General features: G+C 38.4%; 2 long non-coding RNA genes across 2 annotated transcripts in view; both read left to right on the top strand.

The window, feature by feature from the left end:
- The window catches only part of LOC131383202 (uncharacterized), a 41,197-nt gene extending 30,246 nt beyond the window's left edge, over nucleotides 1–10,951 (top strand). Inside the window, exon 3 of the long non-coding RNA XR_009213023.1 lies at nucleotides 10,841–10,951. This is a non-coding gene — a long non-coding RNA (uncharacterized LOC131383202). The remainder of the gene's footprint in view (nucleotides 1–10,840) is intronic.
- Nucleotides 10,952–18,215: 7,264 nt separating this feature from the next.
- LOC131383351 (uncharacterized) lies at nucleotides 18,216–23,961 on the top strand. Its single transcript, XR_009213345.1, has 3 exons — nucleotides 18,216–18,244; nucleotides 22,772–22,888; nucleotides 23,949–23,961. It is a non-coding gene; the product is annotated as an uncharacterized LOC131383351 (long non-coding RNA).
- The last annotated feature ends 861 nt before the right edge of the window (nucleotides 23,962–24,822 follow it).

Here is a 24,822-nt window from a genome sequence, read left to right as displayed (position 1 = left end):
GCTTGATGGGGATGGCATGGAATCTATGAATTACCTTGGGCAGTACGGCCATTTTCATGATATTGATTCTTCCTATCCATGAGCAGGAAATGTTTTTCCATTTGTTTGTATCCTCTTTTATTTCATTGAGGAGTGGTTTGTGGTTCTCCTTGAAGAAGTCTTCCACATCCCTTGTAAGTTGGATTCCTAGGTATTTTATTCTCTTTGAAGCAATTGTGAATGGGAGTTCACTCATGATTTGGCTCTCTGTCTGTTATTGGTGTATAAGAATGCTTGTGATTTTTGCACGTTGATTTTGCTGAAGTTGCTTATCATCTTAAGGAGATTTTGGGCTGAGATGATGGGGTTTTCTAGATATACAATCATGTCATCTGCAAACAGGGACAATATGACTTTCTCTTTTCCTAATTGAATACCCTTTATTTCTTTCTCCTGCCTGATTGCCCTGGCCAGAACTTCCAACACTATGTTGAACAGGAGTGGTGAGAGAGGGCATCCCTGCCTTGTGCCAGTTAGGGCACAAAAGATACCAATTTAGGATATCTGGTGCAAGAAATTTCTAAGAAGCAAAGCATTCAAGAGATGACTTGGGTGTTGTTAAAAGCATTCTGTTTTAAAAAGGACACAGAGCATTACAGTTCAAAAAAATTGCACCCTGACAATGAAGTAGAAAAGAAAAACCCATTTTCTGGGGAGAAATTCAAGCTGGCTGCATAAATTTGCCTAAGTAGCAAGGAGCCTAATGTTAATCCCTAAGACCATGGGGAAAATATCTCCAGGCCATATCAGAGACCTTCACAGCAGCCCCTACCATCACAGGCCTGTAGGCCTAGGAGGAAAAGGTGGTTTCATGGGCTGGACCAAGGGTCTCTGTGCTGTGTGCAACCTAGGGATTTGGTGTCCTGTGTCCCAGCCACTCCAGCCATGGCTGAAAGGGGTCAACACAGAACTTAGGCCATGGCTTCAGAAGGTGCAAGACGCAAGCCTCGGCAGCTTCCCCGTGGTGCTGAGCCTGTGAGTGCACAGAAGTCAAGAATTGAGGTTTGGGAACTTCTTCCTAGATTTCAGAAGATGTATGGAAGCACCTAGATGCCCAGGCAAAAGCTTGCTGCAGGAGCGGGGCCCTCATGTAGAACCTCTGCTAGGGCAGTGCAGAAGGGAAATGTGGAGTCAGCGCCCCCACACAGAGTCCCTAATGGGTCACTACCTAGTGGAACTGTGAGAAGAGGGCAACCATCCTCCAGACCCCAGATTGGTAGAGCCACCCACAGCTTGCACTGTGCACCTGGAAAAGCCACAGACAACAATGCCCAGCCATGAAAGCAGCTGAGAGAGAGGCTGAACCCTGCAAAGCCACGGGGGTGGAGTTGCCCAAGACCATGGGAATCCACCTCTTGCATCAGCATGACCTGGATGCAACAAATGGGGTCAAAGGAGATCATTGTGGAACTCTAAAATTTGACCGCCCTGCTGTATTTCATACTTGCATGAGGCCTGTAGCCCCTTTGTTTTGGCCAATTTCTCCCATTTGGAATGGCTGTATTTATGAAATGCCTGTACCCACATTGTATCTAGGAAGTAACTAACTTGCTTTTGATTTGAGACTCATAGGCAGAAGGGACTTGCATTGTCTCAGATGAGACTGTGGGGAACTGTCAGGAAGGCATGATTGGCATTGAAATGTGAGGACATGAGATTTGGGACAGGCCGTGGTGGAATGATATGGTTTGGTTCTGTCCCTGCCCGAATCTCAACATGAATTGTATCTCCCGGAATTCCCATGTGTTGTGGGAGGGTCGCAGTGGGAGGTAATTGAGTCATGGGGGCCAGTCTTTCCCATGCTATTCTTGTGATAGTGAATACGTCTCACAAGATCTGATGGATTTATTATCAGTTTCCACTTTGCCTCGTTCTCATTCTTTCTTGCCACTGCCATGTAAGAAGTGCTTTTCATCCTCTACCGTGATTGTGAGACCTTCCCCAGCCACGTGGAACTCTAAGTCCAATTAAACCTCTTTCTTTTGTAAATTGCCCAGTCTCAGGTACGTCTTTATAAGCAGAATGAAAATGGACTAATACAAGAATATTATCCCATGTTTATTAAAACTACTATTTCAAATATTCAACCCTTGATTAATAAAACTAATATTATGTTTCAGTTACTATGCTAAGAACCTTAGATCAGTTAACACATTTAATCATAAAAACAAAACCATGAAATAAGCATTATTATTGTCATTCTTATTTTGTAGGTGAATAAACCTCTAGAGGAAATAAATTAATTAAAATGTCCAAAATCACAGTTAATCTCTACTAAAGAATTTTATGATCATGCACTATAGTTTTAAAAGGACATTAGTTAAGATGTTAAATCATACATGAAAATATAACTTGTTCCAGATAATACTTACATGAAAAGAATTGAATGCCCTCTTCTGTATACATGACATGAAATATTTGTAGTAAAATAACATATATGTGATATCTTAGAAATTTTTTATGTATGTGTGGAGTGTGTATGTATGTGTGTGTAGATCCTTTGACCTAAAATTTATCCTTTATTAACAAATTCCAAATAAAATATTTAGAGATTCAGGATTTTGTGCAGGGATAAATATATTAACCACAGTACAATTATAATAAAATCAAATTGGAAACCAAATAATGTGTCTTGCCAAGAGACTGTAAGGGAAATTATGATATATTCATAGAAAGGCCATGGGAAAAATTTTGCAAGGATTTTTAATGACATTGTAAACTGTTTCTAGAGCAAAGTTAAGTAAAATATGCTGGATTTAAATATTTATAATCAATATATTCATTCATTTAGTGACTGTTTCACTAATCAAAACTTATCAGGCAGTATTCCAGTAGAAGAGGAAGATGTAGTGCTGACTAAGACAAATGAAAGCCCTGTCCTCGTGGGCATCTATTTATCTATCTACCTATCTGTTGACCTAACTGCTTACCTATCCACTTCTATCAGTCAGCTCTTACTGAATAACAAACCATTCCAAAACTCAGTGCTGTAAATCAATTATGTGCCATCAGATTCTTGCTTTTATATCAAAGGGTCATCTAGAGAAATATGCAGTAGAAATAAATTAATAAAAATGTCAAAAGTCACAAAGTCAATCTGTTTTAACAAAGACAGAATTTTATAACCATGTGCTATACTTTTGAAAGGTCATAGGCTAAGATGTTAATTGATAAAGGAAAACATTAGTTTCTCTTGATAGTATCTATGTGGATAGATTTAATGCCATCTTAAATATGCTGGGCATAGGGAAGAGCAGGGGTAAAAAGAAAAAAAAAAATCTACTGGGCAGCTAGAGATACAGCAATAGGAGGCTCCAGAAATCTGGAGAAATCTGGAAGTCTTAAGATGGAAGAAAATGACTGAAAATCTGAAGTAACCAGAAGAGACTTATTCCTTCCTCATGTGTATAACCCCAGTTGAAATTCCTCACCCTGAAAGTGACAGATGAGGCCAGGTGTGGTGGCTCACGTCTGTAATCCCAGCACTTTTTGGGAGACCAAGGCAGGTGGATCACGAGGTGACAAGTTCAAGACCAGCCTGGCCAACAGGGTGAAACCCCATCTCTACTGAAAAAAATTAAAAAAAAGATTACCCCAGTGTGGTGGCATGCTCCTGTAATCCCAGCTATTTGGGAGGCCGAGGCAGGAGAATTGCTTGAAGCCGAGAGGCAGAGGTTGCAGTGAGCTGAGATCATGTCATTGCCCACCAGCCTGGGCGACAGAGCAAGACTCTGTCTCAAATAAATAAATAAACAAACAAACAGAGTGGCTTGTAGTTTTAATGAAATTCCCCAAACCAATCTCATTGTGCCTACTTAGAGTACACCAGCACTAGCTGGTCAAAGCCTCTTTCTCAGAATTTTATTTCCTCCTCTTAATAAGCTCCCTCTTTTAGACCTAAGGCATCATTATGAAATGAATTGTGTCCTTTCCTCAAGGTCTGCAACCAAGTTCTACAGAATCTTTCTTCACAGGCCTTCAGGTACAAGTATCAACCTTATCAGGAGTCCAGGTTCCATTTTAATGAGGTCTCTCCTCCAAACTTCTATTATTAACAGTTTCAGCCTCTTTCCTTTTTAACCTCCAGCCTTAGGGATGGTAAGTGCTTTTCACAGCTACTCCATGGAAATGTAGTGTTTCCTTTTGCTTTTTAATTAAGTTGTCACCAATATCTAATTATTAAGATTAGTTTATATGAAAATATCTCTGTTCAAACAGCTGGTGTGGTTCATATTTCTTGAATAGATTCTGACTAATTTACATTAGATTGGTCAAAGCAAATCACACGACCAAGCCAATATCTGTGGATGGAAATACATACTCTTCCTCTGCTAGGAAATTCAAACATGATATATTTTCATCCTTGTGTGACATAAGAAGGCAGTAATTGGAAATATGTTTGTGAATTATTGAAGGAAATAATTCAACAAATTCACTATTTTTTACTGGATATTTATATATTCTCTATTTTCCATTTGTGGAAATGTATGACAACGACAATAGCTTACATTTATTAAATGCTTGCCAGTACAGGCACTGATGCCTAATCTTCACAACAACCTTATGAAGTAGTTACTCTTATTACCCCATTTAAAAAATAAGAAAACTGAGTTTGAATCATATTAATTAGTCCAAGGTCCCGCATTTTTTATGTGACATATCCAGGATTTAGAAGCAACGGGCTGTTGGAGAGCTCACATGGTTAAACAACACAAAACATTTTGTCAAAATGAAATGTTGATGGCGGCAGTAGCCTGTCTGGAGTGTCCGCTGCCATGACGCTAGCTCAGTGAGGGAGGCGCAGCTGGGACTGCCGCTCAGTGAAGCTGGCAGGAGCTGGGAACAGGTGGCAGCCCCACCCTCTTCCAAGTTGGAGGGGTGGGAGCCCCGCCCTCACAGGCACAGCTGCATCTGCTTAGTCGTGGCTGTGGATCTGTGTATCCCTACACTTTGTGGGGATGGGAGGGCAGGAAGCCTCCCTGCCCCTGCAGCCTCAGAAGTGTCTGCTCCTGCTGCCTGGTCTCTTTCCACTCCCACTGCCCATTCCCATTTCACAGCAAACTTGTGGCTGAGCCCAGGCACTCTCATGACCTGGAGAGGTGTGCACGTGCCTGGGGCAGCAGTGAAATGCTAGCCCCCTGCCACCTTGGTGCCTTCTGGACTTTGGGCACCAATAAGCATGGGAGGGAGCTGGAGGGGGGCAGCTTGGCGTGGGCCTGTAGGTTTCCTGCAGCAACAGCCTGGGCGCCATGGGCACCGTGGCTGGCAGGTTAATGGTGGCAGGAAGCAAACAGGATCCTGGGTGGAAAGGGTCAAGTTCCTGGTGAAACCCCACCTTCAAGCCAGAGAGAGCCTGAGGCCTGGGCTCCAGGTTGCCTGTTCCGTGGACCAGAGTGAAAACTCGTGCTTTTTCCGGGCCTGCCCATGGCCACCTACGGACCAATCAGGCATGCACTTCCTCCCGTATGAAGCCCATAAAAACCCTGGGCTCACGTAGACTCTGGCAGATGACAGGGTAGTCTGCCCGTGGACAGGTGCTACCCACTGTGGGTGTCCTCTCTGCTGAGAGCTGGACACTCATTGGGACGTCCTGACTGTGGAGAGGAGCTGCCCAGTATAGGTCTCCTCTGAGCTATTCTGTCACTAAATAAAGCAATTGTTTGCCTTACTCACCCTCCACCTGTCCACATACTTTATTCTTCCTGGACACAGGACAAGAACTCAGGACCCATCAAACGGAGGGACTGAATGAACTGTAACACAAACAGGGCTGAAACATGCCCCTTGCTTGCCACATTGCAGGCAACAAGGAGGAGATAAGAGGGAAAGAGAGAAGAGCTGCGGCCATTCAGGGAGCCCAGACCTGGGAGCTCCCTGAGCCAGGGCTGTGACACCCTCTTTGGGGCTCTGTGGTTCCCTGTGTCTCTAAGGTTCTGGGCGCAACCACGTTCCCTGGTGGCAGCCATAGGAGCTGCTTGTGCCTGGTCCAGCTGCAGCCTTGCAGGGAGCCAGCCCCCATGCTGGCACCTGGAGCTGCCCACCCCATCACAGCTGGCATGCCTAGCTGTACACAGTGACCAGACCCCATGCTCACTCGCTCACACCCCCTCACTGCTCCACTTGACTCACCCTTGACAGGCATGGGAAACAGGCCAGTAGCATAAGCCAAGATCAGCCTGCCAGGCTGAGTGGGTAGAACAAGCCCCGTGGGCCTGAGCAAAACTCAGGCAAAGGTGCCATCCTCTGTGGCCCCAAGGATCCTGTGACAATGTTACTAGAAATAGCAGTCCTTTGGCTTTAAAAGTCCATCTAATCCACTAGGTAATTACATGTTTATGCATATTTAGAAATGATAATGTTTTTAAATTTTACTTTAAGTTCTGGGATACATGTGGAGAATGTGCAGGTTTGTTACCTAGGTATATACATGTGCCATGGCAGTTTGCTGCACCTATCAGCCTGTCATCTAGGTCTTAAGCCCTGCATGCATTAGGTATTTGTTCTAATACTCTCCCTAAACTTGCCCCCCACCACCCAAAGATAATTTTTTAACAAAAATTTTCTGTATTGAAAACTTTTTATTGTATGTACCAGAGAATATAGAAGAACATGCCATTAATTTGTTTACTGAATCCTCATAGTGAGTGATACGTGTGTGTGCATATGAAGTTAAGTAATCTTATTATCTATTTTTTAGCATGTATTATTAAAAGAGACATTTGAAAAACTCACAAGATGTTTCTCTTTATTTTGATTCTAGACAGATTTTGGAAAGTTCCAACTTAGACGATATGTTCAAAATAAAAATACATTGCAAATTTCCATGTTCTAAACTAATTACAACAAAAGCACACTTTAGGAGAATTGAGGGTAGGGGAAATTAAATGAATTATAAGCTTCATTAAGCATAATTTGATCATTGAGTGTACTGAATTAGATTTTTACATTTTTATTCTTTCTGATCTAGATCAATATGTCTTGATCATCTGTGTGTGTGTGTTTTTGTGTGTGTGTGTGTGTGTGTGTACGATCACCAATGGTTTTTGTCATTTTGGAATGTCATGTAAAAGGGAAATGACAATACCAAACTATTATATGTGTACCAGAGAGTACACAAAAATAGGCATTGACTTATTCACTGAATCCTCACAGTGAGCAACATAAATCAAAACTCCCCATGACAGTAGGGAAAGGCTGGTAACTTTTAGTAGGAAATTGATACAGGTATGGCTTTCAGAGAATGAGAGGAGATTCTTTCCACGGTGCTATCTACAGTAACTACTTGCAGGGATGTTGTTCCTTAATGAAAGGTTTCTTTTAAGATATGTGTACCTTTTGTAATGCTAACAGAATTGATGATGGGAACTGAAAACCTAAGATGGACTGATGAACAGATTGGTTTGCATACACCTCTTATGGGTAGAAAAATGTAGGTATAACATAATTTTTTACTGTAATGAATTATTATTATTTGCAAGAATATATGACTTTTTTCTTTCTTTCTTTCTTTCTTTTTTTTTTTTTGAGACAGAGTCTCGCTGTCTCCCAGGCTGGAGTGCAGTGGCACGATCTCGGCTCACTACAGGCTCTGCCCCCGGGGATTCACGCCATTCTCCTGCCTCAGCCTCCCGAGTAGCTGGGACTACAGGCGCCCGCCACCACGCCCGGCTAATTTTTTGTATTTTTTTTAGTAGAGACGGGGTTTCACTGTGTTGGCCACGATGGTCTGGATCTCCTGACGTCGTAATCCGCCCGTCTTGGCCTCCCAAAGTGCTGGGATTACACGCGTGAGCCACCGAGCCTGGCCAACTTTTTTCTTAAAGGGGAAAGATAAAGAATTCTGTATTTTGTCAGAAATTTAAAATTTGTACATCAATTAGTGTAAATGGAACTATCTTGTCGACATAACATATACAAAGCATTATATAAAAAGTGCTATGAAATATACAATTGTGAATAAGTCATAATATTCCCCTCATGATAAAAAAAGTTCAAAAATTGTTATAAATCTGTATAGAGTAGATTTGAGTTTTAAGTAAACATAAAATGCTATAAGATTCAAAACCTGAGGAAATCACATTCATCTGGGTGTAATTCTAAGTACAAAATTTTTGCATCTTTTGGGCATGTTAAACCAAATAAAAATAGCATATGTGGGTATCATACGCTACCAAGTATCACAACGCTACAGGCCTTTAATCAGCCTTAGCCATCTCGTACCCAGGTCCCTCCAGTATCATGAGCCTCAGTGTGCATTTCAGAAACACACACTTATAGCATATCAGGTGAACCACACTTGTTCCAAGTCATTCCTGTGTAGTCTTTAATAATAAATAATACTATGTAATAAATTTAGGGTCAATCAAATGGGTGAGTTAGTTCTAGAAATTTTTGGAAGGCTTTAATGGGCTATAATTCATTCTGTTTTGTCTTATCCTGAAATTCCCGTGAAGCCACCAGGAAATCCTGTAGGAATTTTAGAACCACTCTGTTTTCTCAAAAAGAACTCTAGTCTCCTCAACTAACTTCAGCTCCGTATTCACTTGGTATTGTAGTTTTGGCTGGGGCCATGTGCCCAAAACCACATTGCTGGATTAGTCTGATTTATGGAATTTTCTGCCACAGCAATTTGTATCATGTTCATTTTTTACTATAGCAACCTACGGAATGTTAAACAAAGTAGTTCAAAAAAAGAAGAAGAAAGAAGAAAGAAGAATAAGAGGAAGAGGAAGAAGAAGGAGGAGGAGGAGGAGGAAGAGGAAAGAAGAAGAAAGAAGAAGAAGGAGAAGAAGGAGAAGAAGAAAATTTCTATGAAATACATTTTGTTTTGCTGTTTCAGTCCATAATCTATTCTTCTGGAATTGGGAAACCTACGTGCACCACCTGATTTAAAAAGTGGGTCTGAGATCAGTGTCATACTTTATGATCCTCTTTTTCCGCAGTCATAGCTTATTGTTTCAAATGTGACCCTCTGGCCCATGGAAAATTATTTAAATGTATCTCATTTGGGAAGTTGAACTAAATAGTACTAACATACTGATTTAGTAAATTGTAGCTAATATCTCAGTGGTGGCAAAATACCACAGTGAAGTTCTAAGAATTTCTTGGGCTGAAACTTCCATAATTGGCCTGGATTCCACTTTTCCTGAGGCTTGCTGTGTGTGGTTCTTTACAATAATTTTCCTTTATTTTTTGAGCTATTGACACTACTGCCTTAAAAGCAAATGCAACCTAATAAAAACAGTCAACTCTTGGCATAGTTGCCTGTAAAATTAAACAGTCTTAATTTATTATTTCTGTAATCCTTAGTGGCATTTATTGGATTAGGATTGAAATATCAAAAGCAGTTATAAGCACTGGTATTCCTTGGAATGAAGAATAAGAAAATATATAATTTTATATAGTTTTATGTGTATGTGTGTGTGTGTGTGTTTAATGTTTTTATGCTATCTGATATTTATGGATCTTAATGTAATAAGAATCTGTCATCTCTTGTGCTATATGGGATGCTGGTGGTTTCTGGAGTGTCACGACAAAAGTTACATCAACTGGCAGTGACCAGAAATGAAGTGCCTATGAAAGACAATGCCTCAAGATACCAAATAACTGCTGCCCTAGATTGCTGGGGGAGGAATGATGACTATAGACATACTAGATTTTTCTGACTATACTGGCACATTAACAACAACAATAAAATGACAAGTTTAGTCCTTTAAATACTTAGTTAAAGGCACAGTCAGAGACCATGTTTCTGTGGTTTATCAGAAAGCATGTTTTATCTCTTATTTTAAAAATTCTGTTTCTGAAACCAGATCTAAAGTTTGATTCTGCAAACAGATTTACAACCAAGTTAAATTCAGGTCTGCTCCAGATGTTTCAGTAATAGGGAAATAGCAATAACCCGAATATCATACTAGGGACATTTGAGAGGATTTGTATGAACATGAGTATGCTGAATGCCTAAATTCAATGATCCTGCCTTACCCATCTTTTTCTTCTGCATGAGGAGGCTACAATCCTTTCATTTGAAGATCCTGTACTTTCTTCACTTGAAGCAGTCACTATTCTTCATGATATTCATTTCATCCCTTCTTCTTGTTACTTCCAGAACTGTAATTAGAGTTAGATTTCAGCATGGCTGAAGGAAATGGGCCCAAAGTCTATTTGGAAGAGATAGCATTTGCACCAAAAGTGCAAGGTTTTGACACTTCATATCAAGCAGAATATGGGGGAATATGTGTGTAAAGAAATTCTTAAAGTGGAAAAGCTATTAGGAAAGAAAAATGCATGGTATTCCATGGTGCATATGTGCCACATTTTCTTAATCCAGTCTATCATTGTTGGACATTTGGGTTAGTTCCAAGTCTTTGCTATTGTGAATAGTGCCACAATAAACTTATGTGTGCCTGTGTCTTTATAGCAGCATGATTTATAATCCTTTGGGTATATACCCAGTAATGGGATGGCTGGGTCAAATGGTATTTCTAGTTCTAGATCCTTGAGGAATTGCCACACTGACTTCCACAATGGTTGAACTAGTTTACAGTCCCACCAACAGTGTAAAAGTGTTCCTATTTCTCCACATCCTCTCCAGCACCTGTTGTTTCCTGACTTTTTAATGATCGCCATTCTAACTGGTGTGAGATGGTATCTCACTGTGGTTTTGATTTGCATTTCTCTGATGGCCAGTGATGATGAGCATTTTTCCATGTGTTTTTTGGCTGCATAAATGTCTTCTGAAAAGTGTCTGTTCATATCCTTCACCCACTTTTTGATGGGGTTGTTTGATTTTTTCTTGTAGGGACATGGATGAAGCTGGAAACTATCATTGTCAGCAAACCATCGCAAGGACAAAAAACCAAACACCGCATGTTCTCACTCATAGGTGAGAATTGAACAATGAGAACACATGGACACAGGAAGAGGAACATCACACTCCGGGGACTGTTGTGGGGTGTGGGGACGGGGGAGGGATAGCATTAGGAGATATACCTAATGCTAAATGACGAGTTAATGGGTGCAGCACACCAACATGGCATATGTTTACATATGTAACAAACCTGCACGTTGTGCACATGTACCCTAAAACTTAAAGTATAATAACAAAATAAAAATAAAATAATAAAATTAAATTAAATTTAAAAAAAGAAGTTAAGAGCTGGGGTTCACACAATATGGCTTGCAGAATACAAGTGTGAACTGAGGAGGTCCCCAAAGTCACTTCTTACTAAGGTAATATTTTGTTTGTTTTTTTTTTTTTTAGAGAGAGGGTCTTGCTCTGTCACCCAGGCTGGAGTGCAGTGTTGCAATCATAGCTCACTGCAGCCTCTACCTCTTTGGTACTAGCCATCCTCCAGCTAAGAGTATAGGTGTACACAAAGTCATGCTTGATTAAATGTTTTATTGCCCTTTTATTCTAAAAGATATACTTGATCAATATAGAAAATATGAAATATAAAAACTACAGAAGAAATAAAATTTATCAACAATTAGCAACTAAAAATGATCACTTAGACATTTCATCACTCTTGCAATATTTCCATTAATAGCTATTTATCTAGTGGATGGAATATTTTCCATGTTATTTCCTAATTAGTCATGTCTAATATAAAAGGAAATCCTCGAAATCCATCTTATATATTGATCCTTTGATTATTTTTTCAATAATTTTAATTAATTCATTTGCACTTTCGAAGCATATTATCTTTTTCTGAAAATTATTTTCTGTCTGTTGTATACAACATTTCTGTTTCATATCTTATGCATTGGTTGTAACTTCTAGAACAACGTCAAATAAAAATTTTAATACATGACATTTTTCATCTGATTTTAATGGAAGTACATGTAGATATTTTGCTGTTTGGTTTGAGATATTCTATGTTATCTGGAAAAAATCTTATTCTTAGTTTCTAAGGAACTTATTACAGGAATGGTTGTTACTATATGTCTAAAAAAAGAAAAAGAAAAGAAAAATGCATTTAAAGTGGCTGAATGTAAAAGTACGAACACACTAACTAGAGATTCTGGAATAAATGTATTAATTGGCTTATTGTGCTTGATTGGATAACCAAATTCCAACCTAAATGGTATCCTATGTTAAAGGAATTTGAGTTAGTGTAACTTTCTTAATATAATGTTCATAAACAAATGCCAAAGCTAAAAAATATGGAGATGTTTAAGTCGGTTTATTATTTCTGTTATCTCTTGGAAGATCCTCAGAGGACATTCATGTCATGAAAGCATAGAAAATATATTTGTGAGGGAAGTACCAGCACCCTTGAAGCACTCTGCATTGGATGTATTCATCAGGCATGGATTAGCTAATGAGGACTGGGCTCCTTGTTGTTAATAGGCATACCAGTATCCCACTGTAGACAAAGCCAAATTATAGCACTTAGCAGCCACTGATTTAACAACCAATGTGGTTACTGAAATGGGCAGCAGTACTGAAATAGCAATATTAATAATTTTCGCATTGGATATCTTTGGAAGTAGCAAACTGATCATGAAGCCTCTAGAACTGAAAAAGATGAACCAATATACCAACATGTTATGTAATGTTTAGGAAAAAAATCATAAAATCCTCTATCTGGAGACTTTGAGTTGTCATGATGGAGAATAGCAAAGTGAATATATGCTGTCTATAAGAGACACACTTTAAATTCAAAGACACAAATAGTTTGAAACTTAAATGGGTAGGAAAAGCTATATCATGGAAACATAAAAAGTGTGAATACATAAACACACAAAAGTTGGAGTAGATATCCTAACAGCAGAAAAAAATGGACCTTAAAACTGAAAGTGTTACTTGAAATCAAGGTAGACATTTTTTGTTTTATTTTGTTCCCAGGCAGGAGTGCAATGGCATGAACATGGCTCACCACAGCCTCAACCTCCTGGGCTTAAGCAATCCTCGAACCTCAGGCTCCTCAGTAGCTGGGACTACAAGTGCCACCAGGTCCAGCTACTTTTTTTTTTTATTTCTTGTAGAGACGAGATCTTGCCATGTTGCCCAGGCTGATCTTGAACTCTTGGACTCAAGCAATCTTCCTGCCTTGACCTTCCAAAGTGCTGGGATTACAGGCATAAACCGCCATGCTGGCCTGGACACTTTTTGATGATATAAACTTAATTTATCAGTAATATAGTAATTATAAACATATATAAACATATATGCTCCTAGTAACAAATCATCAAAATGTATGAAATAATGACAAAAATTAAGGTAAAAACAGATAATTCAATGAAAATATTCAGAGATATCAGTAACCTACTGTTCATAATGAATAGAAAAACTAAGAAAAAGTTGAACAAAATAATAGAACTCTCAACATAAAAAATAGCTGTCAAACATACATACATATATCCATACCTGTCTTTATAAGTTACCCAGTCTTAAGTATTCTGTTATAGCAACACAAAAGAGATTAAGACAGAAAACTGATACCAAGAAGTGTGGTTGTTGCTGTACAGATAACTTAAAATGTGAAAGTAGTTTTGGAACTGAGTAATGGGCAGAAGTTTAAAAAGTTCGAAGGAGCAGGCTAGATAAAGCCTAGATTCTGGCAAAGACAAAAGATAAGAAGATTAGGGAAAATTTGGACTCCTTAGAGTTTGGTTAAATGTTTGAAACCAAAATGCGAATAATAAAGGCCATTCTAATGATGTCTCAGATGAAAATGAGTATATTATTTGGAAATGAAGTAAAAGTCATTCTTGTTATACAATTGCAAAGAACTTGGCTGCACTGGATTCATATCCCAGCGCTTTATGGAATGAGGAGCTTAAAAATGATTAATTAGAAATTCTGGCAGGAAAAAAATAAGCAAAATATAGAAGGATCTGCATGGATACTTGCATCTACTTCTACTGAGATTTGGAAGAACAGGAATAATTTAGTTAGAATTTATAATAAAAAGGGAAGCAAAATAGATTTGGAAAACTCTCAGCCTGGCTATGTAGTAAAGAATGAAAGAGCATTTTCAGCAGAGGAATCCAAGCATGTGACCAAGTGACTGTTTGCTAAAGAGATTGATAGGGCTAGAAGGCAGCCAGAGGTTATTCACAAGGACTCCAAAGGCATTTCAGAGATTTTCAAAGCTGCCCCTTTCCATCACAGTCTCAGAGGCCTAGCAGGGAAGAACGATTCTGCAGGATGGCCCCAGAGTGCCTTCCAGAGTCTCACTGCCCAGGAATCCCTCATGACTATTCTCTGCATGCCAGTGTTGTGCTCCTCAGTCATTCCAGCTGTGATTCCAGTTGCCCCACTTGTGGCTCAACCTGCCTCTCCAAAAGGTGCAAGCAAGTAGACTTTGGAAACACTACATCATAGCTTAAATGGACCCAGATGCAGCTTATGCCACTGTTCCAGAGAGCTCAAGCAGTAAGACTTGGTAGTGTCCACATAGTATGAAATCTGCAAGTGTGCAGAATGCGAGAGCTAAGAAGGCATGGCAAAGATTTCAAAGGATGTTTCAACCAGGCTGGAGCCCAGGAAGGGACTTGTTGCATGATCAGAGCCCCACTAGAGAAATGCAGAGCAGAAATATGAGGTCAGGGCTGCCGCAGAGAGTCACCACCAAGGCAATACCTAGCAGAGCCATGGGAGCAGGACTGTCACTGAGAATCTAGAACTGTACAGCTACCAGCATGCAACAGCTACAAGCAGCTACCAGCCAACTTATAAGAGCTTGTTGGACTAAGCCCAGCAAAGTCACAGGGCTCGGACTGCCTAAGGCTTTTGGCATCTAACCCTTGAACCAGTATCTCCAAGGAGCAGAACATGGAGTCAAAGAAGAATATTCTGGATCCTTGAGATTTAATCTTCTCCATCCTGTTGGGTTTTAGACTTACTTAGGAGCCCTTACTCCTATATTAGTTCCTATTTTTCCATTTTGGAATGGAAATGTGTACCCATGCCTGTCCCACCATTGTATTTTGGAAGGAGATAACTTTTTTTCACAGACTAGCAAATGAGACTTTGGACTTTGAATTTTTGTGTTGGTGCTGAAATGACTTAATGACTTGGGGCTGTGTGGACAGAATGAATGTATTTGTATTAGAGAAGGACTTGAGTTTGGGAGGCCAGGCATGGAATGCTGTCATTTGAATGTATATCCCTTCCAACAGTCATGTGGAAACTTAATCCCCATTGTAACAGTATTCAGAGTGTGGAAAATCCAGTTGTGGTATTTGAGAAGTGGAACCTTTGGGAGGTAATTACGACTAGGGGAGGTCATGAGGGTCGGTCATTAGGGGCTTTATAAAAGTGGATAGATCTGAGGTAGCATGCTGAGTTCTATTTTCACGTGATGCCCTGCACTGCCTTGTAGTTCCTACAAGCAAGAAGGCTCTGGCCAGATGTGGCCCCTAGACCTTGGACTTCCCAGCCTCCATAACTGTAAGAAATAAATTTTCTTTATAAATTACCCAGTCTAAGGTATTTTGTTATAGCAACAAAAACAGATTAAGATAACAATCTTCAAAAATAAGATAAAATAAAATAAAGTTGAAACATTCACATTATCTGACTCTAAAAATTATTTATAAGCTATAGTATTCGAAAAAGTATGGTCATACCATAAGAATCGACTTGTAGATTTTTGGAATAGAATTGAGATTCCAGACAAAACCATTTGTCTATGGTCAAGTAATTTTGGACAAAAAAATGAAGAAATATATTTAAGTTCTGTAGTCTTTTAAAATTGACATGAATTTTGTTTTGTTTTTATAGAATAATTTAGCACATACAAAAGATTTTGGGGCCAGGTGCAGTGGTTCACACCTGTAAACCCAGCACTTTTGGAAGCAGAGGCAGGAGGATTCCTTGAGGGCAGGACTCCTTGAGGGCAGAAGACCAGGCTGGACCCTGTTTTTACAAAAAACTTAAAAAAATTATCCCCACATGGTGACATGCACCTGTACTCCCAGCTACTCAGGAGGCTGAGGTGGAAGAATCCTTTGAAGCCAGGAGTTTGAGGCTGCAGTGGGCTATAACGATATCACTGCACTCAGCCTGGGCAACAGAGCAATATTCTGTCTCAAAAAATAAAATAATAAATAAGTAAAATAAAATAAATATAAGGTTTTTTTTCAGATAATACATGTAAAATTCTGGACATTGAGGTATTTTAGTTTTCCAACTCTCATTCTCTGCTTTAATCAAATTAACTCAATCAAAATACAACATCTTTCAGAGGAAGCTATTTTTTTATGCAGTCTTGTCTTCTCTATCACCTAAACGTGTTGCCTCTCAAGAAAGCTATCAATAAAGAATATTTGAGCTAGAATCTATTGATTTATGAAATAAAAATTGATTTGAGATTCTCAGGGTTTTCTAAAGAGACCTAGCAAGAAATCAGGCATGTGATGTTAACAACGACAGTCTCTCAAAGCAGCATAGTAAGAGGGAGCAGTTGCAAAAGAGGAGTAAAATGATAATTAAAGGAATAACATATTCAGAAGCTAATGATGAAACAAGAGAAACATATACTACATAATATCAGGGCAGTGTGTGGAGAGAAAACACTTAAGACTTTTCAAAAGTATGCCTGCATTAGGGCCAATAAAATTCTGAAATAGGCTACCAAGCAGGTGGAAGCCAGTCTGCCAGCAGAGCGGGCAACATAGCAAAAGGAAGTAATATGAGACTATGGCTAATTCCAAAGCAAAAGAAGAAGAATATGAGAAAAGACACGCATCAATTACAGCTCACAGAATTGGTTCTTAGCATCGCTGATGGAAGCAGGAAGAAAAATAGTAATTTAAGTTTAGGTAACTCTAACAAAATGATGAGTAAGAACATGGGAAGCATTTGAAAATTGTTACAAATGTCTTAAGTGCTATTTCAAATAAATGAAGATATAATTATATAGTTCTTTAATTTCAAAGAGAATAATTGAGAAAATAAAAGTTGTGAAATTTCTGATTAAAAAATTGCAAAACAGCAAAGGTATCTAAAAAGCTATTTGCTCTGAAATGTTACAACTTTGAAATAAGCATAATGATCATTAAAGATTAACAATTTAAATAAACACATTTTTTTTTCTAATCCAGAGCTTATAACAAAAAGGTAAAAGCTTAATGGAAGCTATATGGAAATAAATGTCAACGCAAATTTAGAAATGTTAAAGAAAAAACATCGAAAAATAAACCCAAGATTCAGCAAAACAGTTCATATTATTATTTTAAATTATCATCATTTTAACGAAGTGGCGTCTCACATTCAGTGTATAGCGTGTGCACAGGGCAGAGAGAGAAGAAGGTATCTGAGCACATGTGCACACAAGGACGTGTTGCGCAAGTTTTGATGTATATTTTCAAGATACGCATAATTATAATTAAGGTTAATTTCATGTATACATAAACAACATATATTTTAATTAACAAAATACAAGTGAGAGTATTCCTGCTTTTGCAAGTAAACCCAAAGCAAAACAAAACGGAAGCCATTCTATCATAGTATCTGATAAATATTTATCGTATATTTTTCTATATTTATCTAGTATCTTTTATATATTCCTTTCTTTGCTCTGCCTTTATGGAAGACTGGCATGTGTATAACCAATATTAAACTATCCATTTGATTCCAAAGCCGAAAACAAAAGTCAACATATAGTTTTTAGATTTTGTTGAGCTTAGTTTAGGTTTTGTTAATTTTTCACGTATTTAAAATGTTAAATACTAGTTGCACCTAAAAAAACTCTTTAAGATGGAATTGAAAATTTTCTCTCTCTCTTTTTTTTTTTTTTTTTTTGAGACAGAATCTCTCTCTGTCGCCCAGGCTGGAGTGCAGTGGTGCAATCTCAGCTCGCGGCAACCTCCACCTCCCGGGTTCAAGCGATTCTCCTGCCTCAGTCTCCCAAGTAGCTGGGATTACAGGCATGCCCTATCATGCTTGGCTAATTTTGGTTTTTCAGTAGAGACGCCCGGCTAATTTTGTTTCTTCAGAGGGTTTCTCCATGTTGGTCAGGCTGGTCTTCAACACCCAACCTCAGGTGATCCACCCACCTCAGCCTCCCAAAGTGCCGGGATTACAGGCGTGAGCCACTGTGCCCGGCCTGAAACTTTTCTATTTCTTTTCACAGATGTATGATGGATCATGAAAACAGACTTGGATTTTTATTCATGAAAAATGCTAATAATTAAAGACGATTTTGTGAGTGCATTAAAATTCATTTTAACCAAGAATGCATACAAAATTATGGTAAGTAAATATTTAGAAAACTCAGAATTTGAGTCATAGTATTTAGTTTTCTGCTCTTTTTTTTAAATATATCAAGTTCTAATCTGCAAAACACCTAGAAATGCCACACGAATTATTAAGCTGTTGCAATATTACCATTTGATATAATTGCTATAATGGCTGCTGTAAAATTATTTTAGAAAAAAAAATTAGGCCTGGAGCGGTGGCTCATGCTTGTAATCCTAGCATTTTGGGAGGCTGAGGCAGGCAGATCACTCGAGGTCAGGAATTTGAGAGCAGCCTGGCCAGCATGGTGAAACCCCATCTCTACTAAAAATACAAAAATTAGCCGGGTGTGGTGGCGGGCGCCTGTAGTCCCAGCTACTCCAGAGGCTGAGGAAGGAGAGTTGCTTGAACCCAGGAGGCGGAGGTTGCAGTGAGTTGAGATCGTGCCATTGCACTCCAGCCTGGACGACAGAGGGAGACTCCGTCTCTCTCTCTCTCTCTCTCTCTCTCTCTCTCTCTCACACACACACACACACACACACACACACAGAGAGAGAGAGTGAGAGAGAGAGAATTGTAAAAAGACCTTTTGAAAATAGTTTGAATGAATATTATTATGCCTTTTTTTAAACTTTATTAGATCTTCCAAGAAAAATATTTAATGTCTTAAAATGTAATTTAATGGAAATAGTTTGTTGTTGCCATAAAATCCCCATTTCTGGCAAGAAAATGCACTACTCACCAGAAAACACTAGAAACATTTTCCCTGTTTGCTAGACGTTCTTCTACCTCAAATCCCCTCCACAGTGAAGATATTGTTGACTATACTTCCCCAATGTGGTTTAATTTAGGAGAAAATAGCAAGTGAAGATGATAAAAATATGAAAAAATGCCTTTCCACATTTTCTTTTTTTTTGAAACCACCATGCAGATATTCCACACTCTCTATCAATTTTCTTAAATAGAAGGATATATGGCGTGGGGGAAAAATGTCCATCTTGTTAACATTAAGACATTCCTGACTGTCCTTTCTCTTCCACCACTGTCTTAAGCTGATTGAGTTGCTATAACAAGGCACCATAAACTGGGTGGCTTTTAACCACAGAAATGTATTTCTCACAGTTCTGGAGGCTGATAAATCCAACGTCAAAGCACCAGCAGATTTGGTGTCTGGGAGGTCTCTCTTTCCCGTCCTAGACAGTGTCTTCTCACTGTGTCCTCACATGGTGGAAGGGACACATGAGCTCTTGGGTCTCATTTATAAGGACACGAATCCCATTCATGAGAGATATAGCCTTATGACCTAATTATATCCCAAATGTCTTCCTAATACCAAAATTTTGAGGGTTAGGATTTCACATATGAATTGGGGGTGAGGGGCACAGAAACACTCACTTCATAGCAACCACCCACTATGATGCTGGGGGAAGGTTTAAAATAGAGAAAAAGAAATCCTGGGAGAGGGAACGAAAAAAAAAACCCAACTATGACTGGCATTTTGCAATTCGCCATATTAATTTGTCCTCCATGAAAACCCCTATAGCCATCCTGCTCAGCTTAATCCCTATTTCTAGTAGTCATTTCCCCAGAATCGCAAGTTTCAACTCGTGCTCTGGGCAACTGACCCCAACCCAACTACACCAGTCCCACATTCTGTTTACAAGAAAACCAGCTCTCAGGCATAAATATCATCAATACTTGCTAGTTTGGGTTTTGTGGCACCCAAAACACTTTACAATGCATTATTCTGGTTTTTTTGTTTGTTTGTTTGTTTGTTTGTTTGTTTGTTTTTTTTTTGAGACGGAGTCTCGCTCTGTCACTCAAGCTGGAGTGCAGTGTTGCCATCTCAGCTCACGACAACACATTATTTTAAAATAAGATTGTTGGCCGGGTGCAGTGGCTCATCCCAGCGCTTTGGGAGGCCGAGGCAGGTGGATACCTTGAGCTCAGTAATAAGGCTACTATTTTGGCTTCCAAATGCCTATTATTTAACTTAGTTTTCAATTTGTTCAGAATCCTGGCTGAGAAAGAACAGTGACAAATACTGAGTCTTTCAAAGACCCCCAAAATGGGTTCAGAATTAAGAAATGTTGAGAACCCAAAACAAACAAACAAAAAATGACCATTTGCAGGGGGGAAATATGTTAGGGAGAGAATTTGGTGGGACCAGGACCAGTGGCTTTGAGCTTTGTGCTCTAGGGTATTTTGACCTATACTGTCTATAGCGGCTTATGTTGGGACTAGCCTGTATTTGCAGTGATGCTATTGGCTTTTATGTTCTGTGCGCTAGGGAAGAGGCTTTGGCATGTAGTTTATCTTGGCAGATGACAGCTGCATGAGAGGATTAGCACTAGCAAAGGCATGGGCCACATGGGCCTCAGCAAAATTCATGGGTGGCCTTTGCCAAATGTGGGGAACTTTAGGATAGAGGCTGCTAATCTTTAGCTTGAATTACACCTAGAATATATATGCTGGCATTCAGGGCAGATGCTGAAAGATCACAAAGGCCTCAGTAAGCAGGAACAGCTGAGGCAAATATGTAATTATAAACAAAAGAGTGTCTTCACAGGCTACTAAGGCACAATCTCTGCTAGTTTAAAACTGCAGCTGTGTTAGATTTGTGCTAGCTACACTGTGCAGGTTCTAACTTCGGATTATGAGTTCCAGACTTAAGGAGGTAGCATTAGATAGGGGCCCCCATTTCAGCTGAGTCTTCTAGAATGGAAAAATAAAATTAGATAATCAGAAAATACTAAAAAAAAGGGGCAAAACAAGAAACAAACTGTCAAACACTTATCACGGGGTGCAGAAAATGCAGCAACAATGAAATGCTACTCAAAAGTTGTAACATTAAAGCAAAGGAAAGACTACCACTCATGCTTTGTTCTTATTAGGCCACTAGGGGCCAGAAACATCCACAGCAGTTTCAGCTACAGAGGATGTCTTTTTAACTGAGACCAAAGTTTTGGAGGGTAAACATTTTTTAGGAAAAGGGTTTCTTAGGCCTTATGCAGTACATTGCAATTTGTGGAAATGATCCAGGAATGACAAAGCCTGTTTGAATGAGAGTGTGCACTCTATGTTGCCAGACTGAACCTGTCCTCGTCATTATTGGAGTGCCAGAAACACAGGACTTGAAGAGCAATAGCAATTAATGTGGTAATCACAACTCCATGATTAATTGTTTGACAGGAATGAGTTTTCATTCAGACGATTTTGGAGACATGGCAAAGAATGAATGATTTTTTTGGTCCAGGGAGGCTAAATTCAATTTTTACTCCATCTTCTCTCCTTTACTATCTTAACACTGAAACTCCACTATGGTCTCTTACAGCATGAAGAAAGTGTTCTGAGAACAAAATTTGGCTAGGGATAAACTGTTCTAGATGTGATGGACTGTTTCTAATCCACATTTGGGTAGCTTTGGTTTTGTACATAAAATATGATGTGTATGATTAACTCTTTGGACCCTCTAAAAGTGAGGCATATCATTTATGGCTAATACAACTCAAGAGGCTCTAAAGAACTGAACCCATTCCCATGACAGATAGTTCTGGTTGTAGTTACTAAAGAAACATGGCTCAGGCACTGAGACCCAACTGTTTGAGAATATACAAAATTTGTAGTTAGGGTGGGGAAATTTTACATTGATTTATTCAAAATAAAATATTGCAAGAGTAAATATAACTTCAATACGAACTTCAATTTCTCTGGGTTTTAACATTTTAGGACTTTAATTTGTGAGGAGGTTTATTCTTTCTGACTTTAATTCTCCCAAGTCACAATTGGAAGGAGATTATATTCAAATTTGGGGCATCTCTTTGTTGCTAGAATTTTATTGCCATGTCTTTATATATTTTGTTCTTAAAGTATGTTGCCTTCAATTTCAAGGTAGATCTGAAATGGGCCATATTGGACTAAGTGAATTTACATTTTTAATGGAAAATAGAATAGGGAACAATTATTTAGCATTACTATAATGAAAACTTGGATTTGGTACAATTATTGTGTTTTGATTCATTTGTATCCTTCAGTGACTCCTGGAGGACAACAAAAAAGTGTAGTGGTTGGGATTGGGAACCTGGCAGCATGAAGGTGGGAGCAGAAGTGTCCAGAGTGATGGTCAGTCTTCTTGCCAGAGGAAAATAGCCAAAACTCTGCTTGACTGTAGATTTAACAATGAAGCCCACTTAAGTAAAGGAAAAACAACAATAAAACCAAACCAAACCAAAACTGTGGCATATCATGGTAACTATACTGGGAAGAGCACACTTTTCTTACAAAGTTTTCCTTGTGTGAAGGAGCCTCAATTACTATGAAACTTTTGGCTTCTTTCTAGATCGAGGGATATGCGATACCTGTTTGGTAATTTTGGGAATCATATTTTTGACATAATTTTTTCCTTCTTCTCTTCCTCATCTTGGGAGTGAAATGCTCACAGGGAAAGAACATTCTCTTTTGTTAAGGGTTTTGTTTTTAGTGTCACAGCATTACCCAGGTTGAGCACTAATTCTCCCACCCCCTCCTCAACCCTCTCTTTAGAAGAGCTAATCCTGTGACAGAAAAGTGCATTTGATGGTGTTTATAACTGTGAAGATTCAGGGTTCAATTAGCAGAACCCCTTGACGAACACAAAGGGTTCAACTTGTTATCTGCCAGGTAAATAGCTGATATTTTGGCCCCCAAACCTTATTCTTTGTATTATTTATCAAAATTTTCAGATCCTAGGTGGTAATTAAAAGTATTATTTAATAGTCCCATTTAAAGACAGAAACGCAAATAAACATTTACAATACAAACCATTGTTAAGTTTAGGTTGCTGAAAATCAGCTATAATTCTACAGTTTCTCCTATATGTAAAGCCAGCAGAAAGGTAACTTTGGCTGCAGGCTGTTTCTTCCAAAGCACACGGTAGCTGCGAGCAAAATTCACTCTCATTTAAATCAGCGTATGTCAGAATCTAGAGAACAATGTGATCAGTCTTTTGCAGAATTATGCAGACATGGAAAATAATAGTTCACATTTAAATAGATACAAATAAACAGGATTTTAGATACTAAGTTACACCAGCTATGATACTGTTTTTATTTATGTTGAAAAAGAAAAGTGACCATTTACCTCTATGGAAGAAGAACTGGTTAGAATTATGAAATCAGAATTTTTGGTTAAACGTGTTATCTGTGAATTGTTCATATAATTTTTAAAACATAACTGCTCTGTACTGTTATTAAATAAACGATGTTTCGGAAAGTCCAAAGAGTGTGAAAATTTTTTTTTTCTAAGTGATGCAAAATGGAGCATGTGGTAAGGATAAAATCCCTCTAGGGTTTTTGGAATGCAGACCAGTAATGAAAGCATAGAACCTAGTTTATGAGTTAGAAGGATAATATGTACTATAGAAATAATAGGAGGGCAAGTGGGAAAATTAAAAATATAGAAGCTTTGTGTGCCTAAGGAAAGGCATTGACATTTTCAAATGATATTTGGTAATGCCATTTCTGTAAATATGTTTTAAGTACAGAAACTTTTTGCATGAAAAACCTGTGGAAATTTTCCTTGGGAAGTCTTGAGGGACAACAAAGAAAGCTTTCAAAAATAGTGCTGGTTTTCACTTTGTGGAATGGATATCTCAGATATTCTAATGTATGCTGAGGTAAAGGATTTAGTGTTCCAGCAACTTCTATTCTAACTTTCTTATTTCATTCTCTTCCTACACAAGGACTCATTTCGGGGATAGGAAGTGCACATCAGATGGTGTGGATCTGACCATGGTGCTGATTTCTCTTTCAGTAGGACTTCCATATTATCACCTCAGTGTAAAAAGAATAAAGCATATTTTGTAATAATGATAATTTTATATCTCTGTTTGCTTAGGTTTGCTAAAGGAGAATATAAGCAATCACAATATTCAAGATTTGAAGTAATGTTGATCTGGCATTTACTACCTTTACAACTTGATAAAATTTTTTAAACTTTCTGAGTTCAGATTATTTGTTTATAAATTCATATTGATAATAGATATATTTTATTGGATTGATAATTATATGTGGTATTATAAAAGCATCTTACCTAGAAAAAAGTCACAATAAATGTTATATCTCTTTCTCCTCCACTATAATCATTTATTGAAGAACAAATGCCTAATTCATTATCAACTTGTAGCAGTCTGGATGACTTCATTCCTATGATACTGCTTGCTGAGACAGTTGATCATATAAACTCCATTATATGTGAGACATTTTTATACTGAATAATTTAAAAATTGTCTAAATGTATTGGTGTAATCTGAATATGATCTTTCAATTTCTAGGTGGATGTCATATGATAGAGACATTTTTGGAGGTAGATAATTTACCATTTTTTGCCAAAACTATCCAGTGAATAAACAATACCCAGAAGGACTTCAACAATGTTGCTGTGGGAACACACACCATCTTTAGCATTTGGCTGTGCATCAAGAAGCATTTTGTTCCATTATTCTCTTTCTATTTAAAATGTTCTGTGTTCTTAGACAAGTCATTAAAATCTTTATATGCCTTTTTTAATATATTCAATCATTTTATTCTATGAAGGTGGTTGGTTAACATAGTCTG

Source organism: Hylobates moloch, unplaced genomic scaffold (assembly GCF_009828535.3).
Source record: "Hylobates moloch isolate HMO894 unplaced genomic scaffold, HMol_V3 SCAFFOLD_4, whole genome shotgun sequence".
Classification (NCBI taxonomy): Eukaryota; Metazoa; Chordata; class Mammalia; order Primates; family Hylobatidae; genus Hylobates; species Hylobates moloch.
This window is presented reverse-complemented; position numbering and strand designations above follow the sequence as displayed.